Source organism: Heloderma suspectum, chromosome 1 (genome assembly GCF_057233095.1).
Source record: "Heloderma suspectum isolate Gila_16-S chromosome 1, 16-S_ref, whole genome shotgun sequence".
Lineage (NCBI taxonomy): Eukaryota > Metazoa > Chordata > Lepidosauria > Squamata > Helodermatidae > Heloderma > Heloderma suspectum.
Window position 1 is genome coordinate 255,674,194 of NC_139458.1, and position 7,890 is coordinate 255,682,083.

A 7,890-nucleotide genomic window follows, 5' to 3' on the forward strand; every position below is an offset into this window, starting at 1 on the left:
GCATCAGCACTTTCAGCAAGTATTTTTTAGAGTAGGGAAAGTGGGGCATTTATTTGTAAAGGAAAAGAAAATGCTTTTTTCACTTGTGTATTTGCACTATTCCACTATACCACAGTGCCACCTAGACGTTATGTAGTGTAAAAGCAGGAAAGAAAAGGGTCTTCGTGTAGTGCTCGGATCTCAACTCTGTGACGAAATGAAAAGTAGATACAGCATATTAACAGCCTTGTATAGAAAAGCTCACTATTTTGGTGAGTGCTAACAGAGGAAACTATGTAACTCAATAGAAAGAGTCTTGTGCAGATCCTTAAAAAAATGACATAGCATAGAACTCAGGGGTGTTTAATCCAAACCCACAAAACAGGCAGAATAAAAGAAAAGCAGGATTTTATTGGCTTTTGAATGTGGGAGACCTAGGCAGCACTAACCAAGAACATGTTTGACAATAAAGCAAAAAGGGGAAGGTATTCTCCAGATACATTGGACTTCAATTCCCAGCAATCCCAATCAGCATGGCCAATGGTTAGGCATAATGGGAGTTACAGTAACAACATCTAGAGGGCACCAGGTTGGGGAAGACTGGGCACCTGAAGTGACTGCTTGGAATGAGGATGAAGAGGGGAAATGGAAGGGCCAACAGTAACCCAAATACTTGACCCCACATACACACACACCACAAATACCCAGTCTTCTGGTTAAGCTGATGGGAGGAATTCAGCAACAGACAACTCTTCCCAACTCTGAGTTTTTCTGCATGAGGCTGTTAATCAGCTGTTAATCAGCTGTATCCACTTTTGGTTTAGTGGCAGAATTAAGATCTGAGCACTACAAGTGTTTCCTGCTATGTAACTTCTAGGTGGCACTGTGCTATAGTGGAATACAGCAAAAACACAAGAGGAAATCACGCTTTTTCTCGCTTTCACAATTAAATGCTGCATTTCCCCTGCTCTAAAAAAAACTCTCCGAAAGTGCTGGTTAGACACAGAAGTGAAACTGGAGGGTCACGTTGTCATCTAAAGAACCCGGAAACAACCATGAGTAGGGAATGATGCACACACAATAAATGCCTTGTGTATGCCCTATGTTCCTTGACAGTGAGTGGAATTAAGTTTAGGCAAACTTCATGCTGAATATTGTTTACAGCCATCACTAATGTTCACTTTCCCTCGATGACAAACTGTCTCTGTGGGAGACAGGATTCTTCTTGCTAACACGGATCTGTTAGTTAAAACTGATCAGGAGTCAATTGCCTGGATGTTGACATAACTGCAGCCTCACAGACATGGCAAACTAAACAAACCAAATTGCTGTAGGTAGCAGTCAAGCGTTATATTGCACTGGCACCTCTTTGATTAAAAGGAATTTATTTCATATCAATATCTTTTGAGTCTCCTCCCTGCTCCAAACAGTACTTCGGTGTAAGCTGTCCTTCCATGCACACACCAGAAAAAAAAAATGAATACCAGAGAAACATCACAAGGATTTTCTGTTAGAACCATTTACATTAGAGCCATAGAATCATAGCATCAGAGAATAGTAGGTTGGAAGGGGCCAATAAGACCATTGAGTCCAACCCCCTGCTCACTGCAGGAACCCAAACATTTTACAATATATTTAGAAGTCACAGTGGATTAGAAAAATGGCGGATGGTAATAAAGCAATATGACAGCTATCCACAACTTGGCACCTTCCAGGTGTATTTGGACTGCACTCCCATAATTTCCAGGGGCCATACTCCCCGGACATATCTGGAGGGCACCAGGTTGGGAAAAGCTGCACTTCTGTGACCTCCTCTGTGATCCTTCTAGCAAGAAACACAGCACTGGATACCATGAGACATACCAATCAAAGGAAGTCAGGCACATCACAACATTAAAACATACAGGGTTAGATCCAGGCTCTGCTTTCTGTGAGAGGAAGGGACCTTCTATGAGAGGAAAGGCTTTGCTCAGGGAAAGTCCCTCCATCCAATTTTTAGGCATCCCCCTCCTCCCCACACTACAGCTCACCCCATGCAGAAAGGTCTCCTGACTCTCTGTGTAGTATTTTCAGGAGGCTGGAGGGGCTGCAGTGGGAAGGAGTGGAGGGGGGGGAAGGAGTCCACTTTTGCCAGTGCAGTTCATCCAGCTTAATTCTGGAGCCAACCCCCTAGTATTCCCACATCTATTGGCTGAATTTCATGGAAGGTAGATGATAGGCAGGCGAGCAGACATCAAATGGGTTGGGGAAGTACAGTGTGTTTCTCAGTGGGCACTCATGAGAAGAAAGAGTTCTATATGGAATTCAGAGAAGAAATCCATTGCTGCTGCCAAGCTCACCTCCCACAAATAATTTTATGATGTCCTGGAATGCCATATTTTCAGAAAGTAGGTTAAATCTTTATCTTCTGGATCCAGTTGGCCAAAGTTATTTTGGTATTGACATGAAATTGCTGTCTTCTACAGTTTGCAAATATTACATCTTATCGTCTACTTTGCTGATGATTTTGTCTTGGATTTAAACTTTGTGTTGGTTGTTTGGTTTAATTGGTCGATTTACATATGCAAAGACTTTTCTTGTCGGTTGTGCCTTTGGACGTTGAGTTTTTAAAATGTTTTCTTCCCTACTGTTCTGTCATTCATTTCTTTATTTATTCTGTTTTTATTTGATAGGATCTCGGATTTTTAACTTTTTAAATGGCATTTTATGACATGTTGATTTTGTTCTTTTAATTTTTGGCTGTGTACTACTTTGGCAATATATACCGAAAAGGTGGCATAAAAATCTGAAAATAAAAAATAAAAATCTGAAATAATAATAATAAAATAATAAAATAAATAATAAAATAAATAATAACGATAATAATAAAAAATCTGAAAACCTAGCGCAGCCAGCATGTTCTGAACATGAAAACGCCATTGCCTTTGCCATCAATGTACTTATGCTCTTCCTTTTATTACTTTTTAGTGTTTTCAGTAAGGACACCAAACGATAATATTGTTATTTCATTTCTTACCAAAAAGGATCAATGAACTAGTTTTAAAAAAACTATCGAGCAGGATGCTGTGCTGCCCCTGTGCTAATGAAACAGGAACAAGCAGTTCCTGAAATGAGCAGAATTGCTTATTTCTGGAACGGGGCAGGTCAGCAGAGCTCACAGATGAGTGTTCCCCCCCTCTCATTTCCAGCGTTGCTTCTAAAACTGCTTGTTCCGGTCGTGCTAGGAGTGCAGTGGTAGCCTATGATACCACCCATAACACGCTAAAGGTGATTCTCCTCTGTATATCCGTCTGTGAAGGAATCGAAAGATAAGGCAGAGTGCACCATGCCGCATGATCTAGTCAAGGCTAGGAAGTATGCTTAAGAACTAATGTAGGGAGATGGGATAGTAACAGAGCAATCCCATGGGGGAGGGGGGAGACTCCATGGTGGAGGAACTATCACTTCTTAAGCCCTACTGGGCTTGTGCAGGCCAGGGCAGAAGGTGGAGAAAGTGGCTTTTTTTTTTTTTTTTACCTCCCCCCTTCTCCTCCTTTTAAAAAATTATTATTACATTTATATTTTTAGTTATTTTTACATTTATATCCTGCCTTTTTTCTCTCTCTCTCTCTCTCTCTCACATAGTCCTCCTCCTCTCCACATTATCCTCACAGCAACCCTGTGAGGTGTGTTAGGCCGAGAGTCAGTGACTGGCCCAAAGTCACCCAGTGCGCTTCATGGCCATGTGGAGACTAGAAGCCAAGTCCCAGTCCAAAACTCTAACCACTACGCCGCACTGGCTTTCTTTATGTTCAAATCCCCCCATTAGTTCCAATGGGGGGGGGGATGACACCAAGGCTGGCGTAGTTTCCCCCTGTTCTGGGGTAGGTGGGTGTCTGGGGAATGAGGGGGCTTTGGGTCTAGCAGATTGAAAACCTCTCCTGATCCACCACTCTGGCACACACACACACACAACCAGAATACCCCCATTTTGCCCTTGCCACCACTGGAAGAGCAACGGCAGAGCAGCCATGGAGGCGGAGCTTTCCGCTGCCGGTCCCAGGAGGACCTCCAGAGAGGACCTCCCTCTCTGCATGTGGACCTTTCTCTCCACCTTCAGGGAAAGAGCTTCACAGCTATGGCCCTTGGGATGCCCTCCCAGGGACCAAAGGGCTGCACCCTAAGAGTTTCTAATCTCCCACTGAAGTCCTATCTGAGTACCGCTTGCTATGTTCCTTCTACAAGAAACTGCAAAAATGTGCAAAATGCCGGAAGTACATCCTAAGGCTTGCTCGACGGGTGACCTCTTCTTACAGGAATAAGATACACCTTTTCATGCATTAAGATCTTGCACAGCAGTATCTTGCAAAAGTTCCAGCAGCCCTATATGCCACCTCTTGATAACTTCTTAAAACATTGTCGCAATACTGTACCACCTCTTATGTAGACCTGAATCTGTGAAAAGGTTTGATTACTTTTTCCTAGAAGGGTAGCTTCTTATGAGCTGTAACACCCACAGCAGGGGAGAATTTAGCAACAGATGCATGCAACCCATAGGGGTCAGAACAGAAGACATATTTTGTAATAAATGATTTGTTCTGACAAGGTCCTTCAAATTTGTAAGGCAACACAGGCAATCCCTTTAAGTAAAGGAGATAGTATATCAAAATTTAGTCATAATTAATGTTACTCCACTGGAGGGATGACTCATCTTTATTTATAGAAAATGTACAGTAATTGAATGAGGTTACTCATTTGCAAAAGGTATAGTACACAGAAGAATAATTTCTGATTTCCAGCTACAGGCCCTGCAGAGTCTCCACATACTGCTATTTAATATCTTCACAATAAATTCTCTTAATTATGTGCTATTAGCATTACAGCTGTGCTGTGGAGCACAGGATAGAGAGGAGAGACAAAACAAATCAGGCTGTGTTCTTTGAATCAAGGTTTAACACTCAAAGCCTCAAACAGCTTCTCATCAGATCAGACTGAAAAATAGTCATGCTGAACCAAAGGGGGGGGGGGCATGGTGGCAGAAGAATGATGCTAGCAGCATTTCCCCCCCCCCATATGCCCCACTTTTGGGGGCAATGTTTGTAGCCCATTGCAAAAGGGTGTGAAACTATTTGGAATGGGACAGATGTCAGGGACAAGAGGGAACATGTCCCTGTTGCCATGGCAACCAGCACCCTCCCATGTATTGGAATGCACGTTGCCTTGAAAATAATGCGATGCAGAGGAATGACATCAGCAGGCAGATGCACATTTGGATTGGCAACCAAATGCACATCTGAATGCAGATGGGATTCTTCTGCATTGCATTAGTTGTAACAGGATGTGCATTTGCACCTATAACCCAGTGCAAGGAAATAGTCTAATTGCTTTAACATTCCCTCTCACACATCCCAAGTAGTAGCAGAATGGGAGAAGAATGGCTTGCAAGCAGGTGCAAAAATGAGTGAAAGAGTGGAAAGCAAGGAGTGTGTGTGTGTTTGTGTGTGAACATTTTCTTGGGTTATGAAGTAGCAACTTTCACAAAGAATATAAAACCTCACCACAATTTGGCAAAGCTCTAGTTTCTTGAACTCTGAATGTTGTGCTTGTACATTGGCTGATGTGTCCGTGTATTAGGAAAGTAGCCAATGTTTGTTTAGTTTGTCTGCACTGGTCCAAACAACAACCTTATTAAATGATCAAGTTGAGTATCTAATTCTTTTAAGCTCCACTGGGGACTGCAGACTTAGTTTAACAAGCAAAACATATACACACACGCACACTTAAATTACTGATGTTCCTAATTATAATTAGAGTGGACAATCCAGCCAAAATTAAGCACTTTTATAGCCCGTTGCATGCAACAGGAAAGTAAATCACATGATTCACTCTGTCCAATGGAAACCAATAGAATTTTAAAATCCTTAGCTTTGGGGAAAAGAACGGTTATAGAACCCTATTCTGCACGCTCACCCAGGATTAAATCCCACTGAAATTACTGAGATCCATTGCTATGCAAATTATTACTGACCCTTGGCCATGCTGGCAGGGGCTTCTGGGAGTTGAAGTCCCAAACATCTGGCGATCTACCTTCTGCCTACACCTGCTCTACTCAAGTTGTCCATTCGTTAATTCCCATGAAGCAGGTAAATAATTTAAAAGAATGTGTACATCAGCAAATATTCCAGTACAAATTTTACCCTTATAATAACCTCCTCCCAAAAAGAAGCAACTACTGGGCATTGCCAAAATGTATGTATAAAAGAAGCATTAGCTGCATTGGGGATGTACAGATTGTGTAAAATCTGTTCCGTCTGTATTCCACAGATTGCCAGACACCTTTCGTTCTGCAGTCTGCCCTTCGACAGAATCAGACTTTTTTTTTAGTTCCTGGATTTGCGCAAACACTCCTGTCTTTGATGCTAACTTCTGTTTTTGCAACCCTCAGCCACAGGCTCAGGTAACACACACACAGATCAGGAATACATTACAACATTTTGCTGGTATATACTGCTAGTATATACGAAAAGCAACCTCAGTTCTCAGACTGCTGGTCCTTATGTAGCTAAAATGGCATCATCCACACACAAGAGGGTCCCTGAAGTTTGAGAAAGCACAAAAATTCTTTACATTTATTTTTAGGGAGAACCTCCCCTCCACCCCCCAAAGCCCAAATGAGATCGTTTTCAGTGGCCATTGAATGCTGGCTGACTGTTGTGGGGGGGTGGATCGGGGGGATAGAAAACCAGGTGGGCAGAGGAGGAATGGCTGCAAGCCCAAACAAAGCCCAAACATTTTGTTGGCGATCCCGCTGGTAAGCAAACAAACAAGCCTGGTTGGTTTTAGTCAAAAGTATTTTTGCACTTTTGTAGGATTGGCCAGCAGAGTAAACCCTATGACTGAGCCCATCAGGAAAGGAACGGATAGATCAAAACTAGGATCTTTTGTGACATCCTCAAAGTGCCCGCTAATTCCTCAATCAATGGAAAATTTTTGCTCGTCAGGTATCCATGTCTGTGTCCATTCTTCCCGCATTTATCTCATCCAGCAGAGATACAGTTTTAATCATGCAGATTTTTAACAATACTAATACTAATGATGAGGATGATACTAATAATAACATCTGAAGTTCCATGACACCTGGAAATTCTAATAAATATTGCAGCACAGGCATATAATGGGGAAGTCTCTACCACCAAAGAGCACTGCCATGTGAGAAAAAACCCCTCTAGAACTGAATTGGGGACAGCGGGCTCTTGCAACAGCACTTAACTGAAGGTATCTCTCCTAAGAGTGACACATCGTTGCAGGGGCTCTGCATGTTATAAACCAGGGGCAGGCAGCCAGATGGGGGGGAGGGGGGGCTGCATGATCCCTGCCCAGCTCTTTGTGGGCCAAATGATATCAGGCGGTGTGGCCATGCCCCAGAACTCATTTTGTCCCCTGTGGGTGCCTCAGGAAGAAAATCCTTCCAGGGCATCCTTCGGGAACCAGCTCCACTGTGTGCGGCGCTTCTCTCAGTGGAGAAGGGCTGTGTGAAGAGAAGCCACTTCACCTGCTCTGCACCTTCTCCCAATATAATATAAATTAAATACAAATGAGATAATATATCTCCTATTATAAACTAAAGGGCCAACTGAGGATAGTATTATGCTTTGCAAAGAATCAGGCAGATCTCTCCCCATTTCCATTGCCTACCTTCTCTCTCTCTTCCCATTTCCACTGCCTACCTTCCCTCTCTCTCCTCAATTCTTTGGACTATTAAAGAGGTCATCATAGGTCACCATGTGGTTTACTGCTTGGTAGCGAATCATGTAATGAACAGGCAATTTCCAAAGCACGCTGTGCTACATGAACAAATTAACTGGATCCCAGCTATGTATGTGCTACCAATCATGCTACAATTTGCAGGGAGCAACGTGATAATGTGCATGT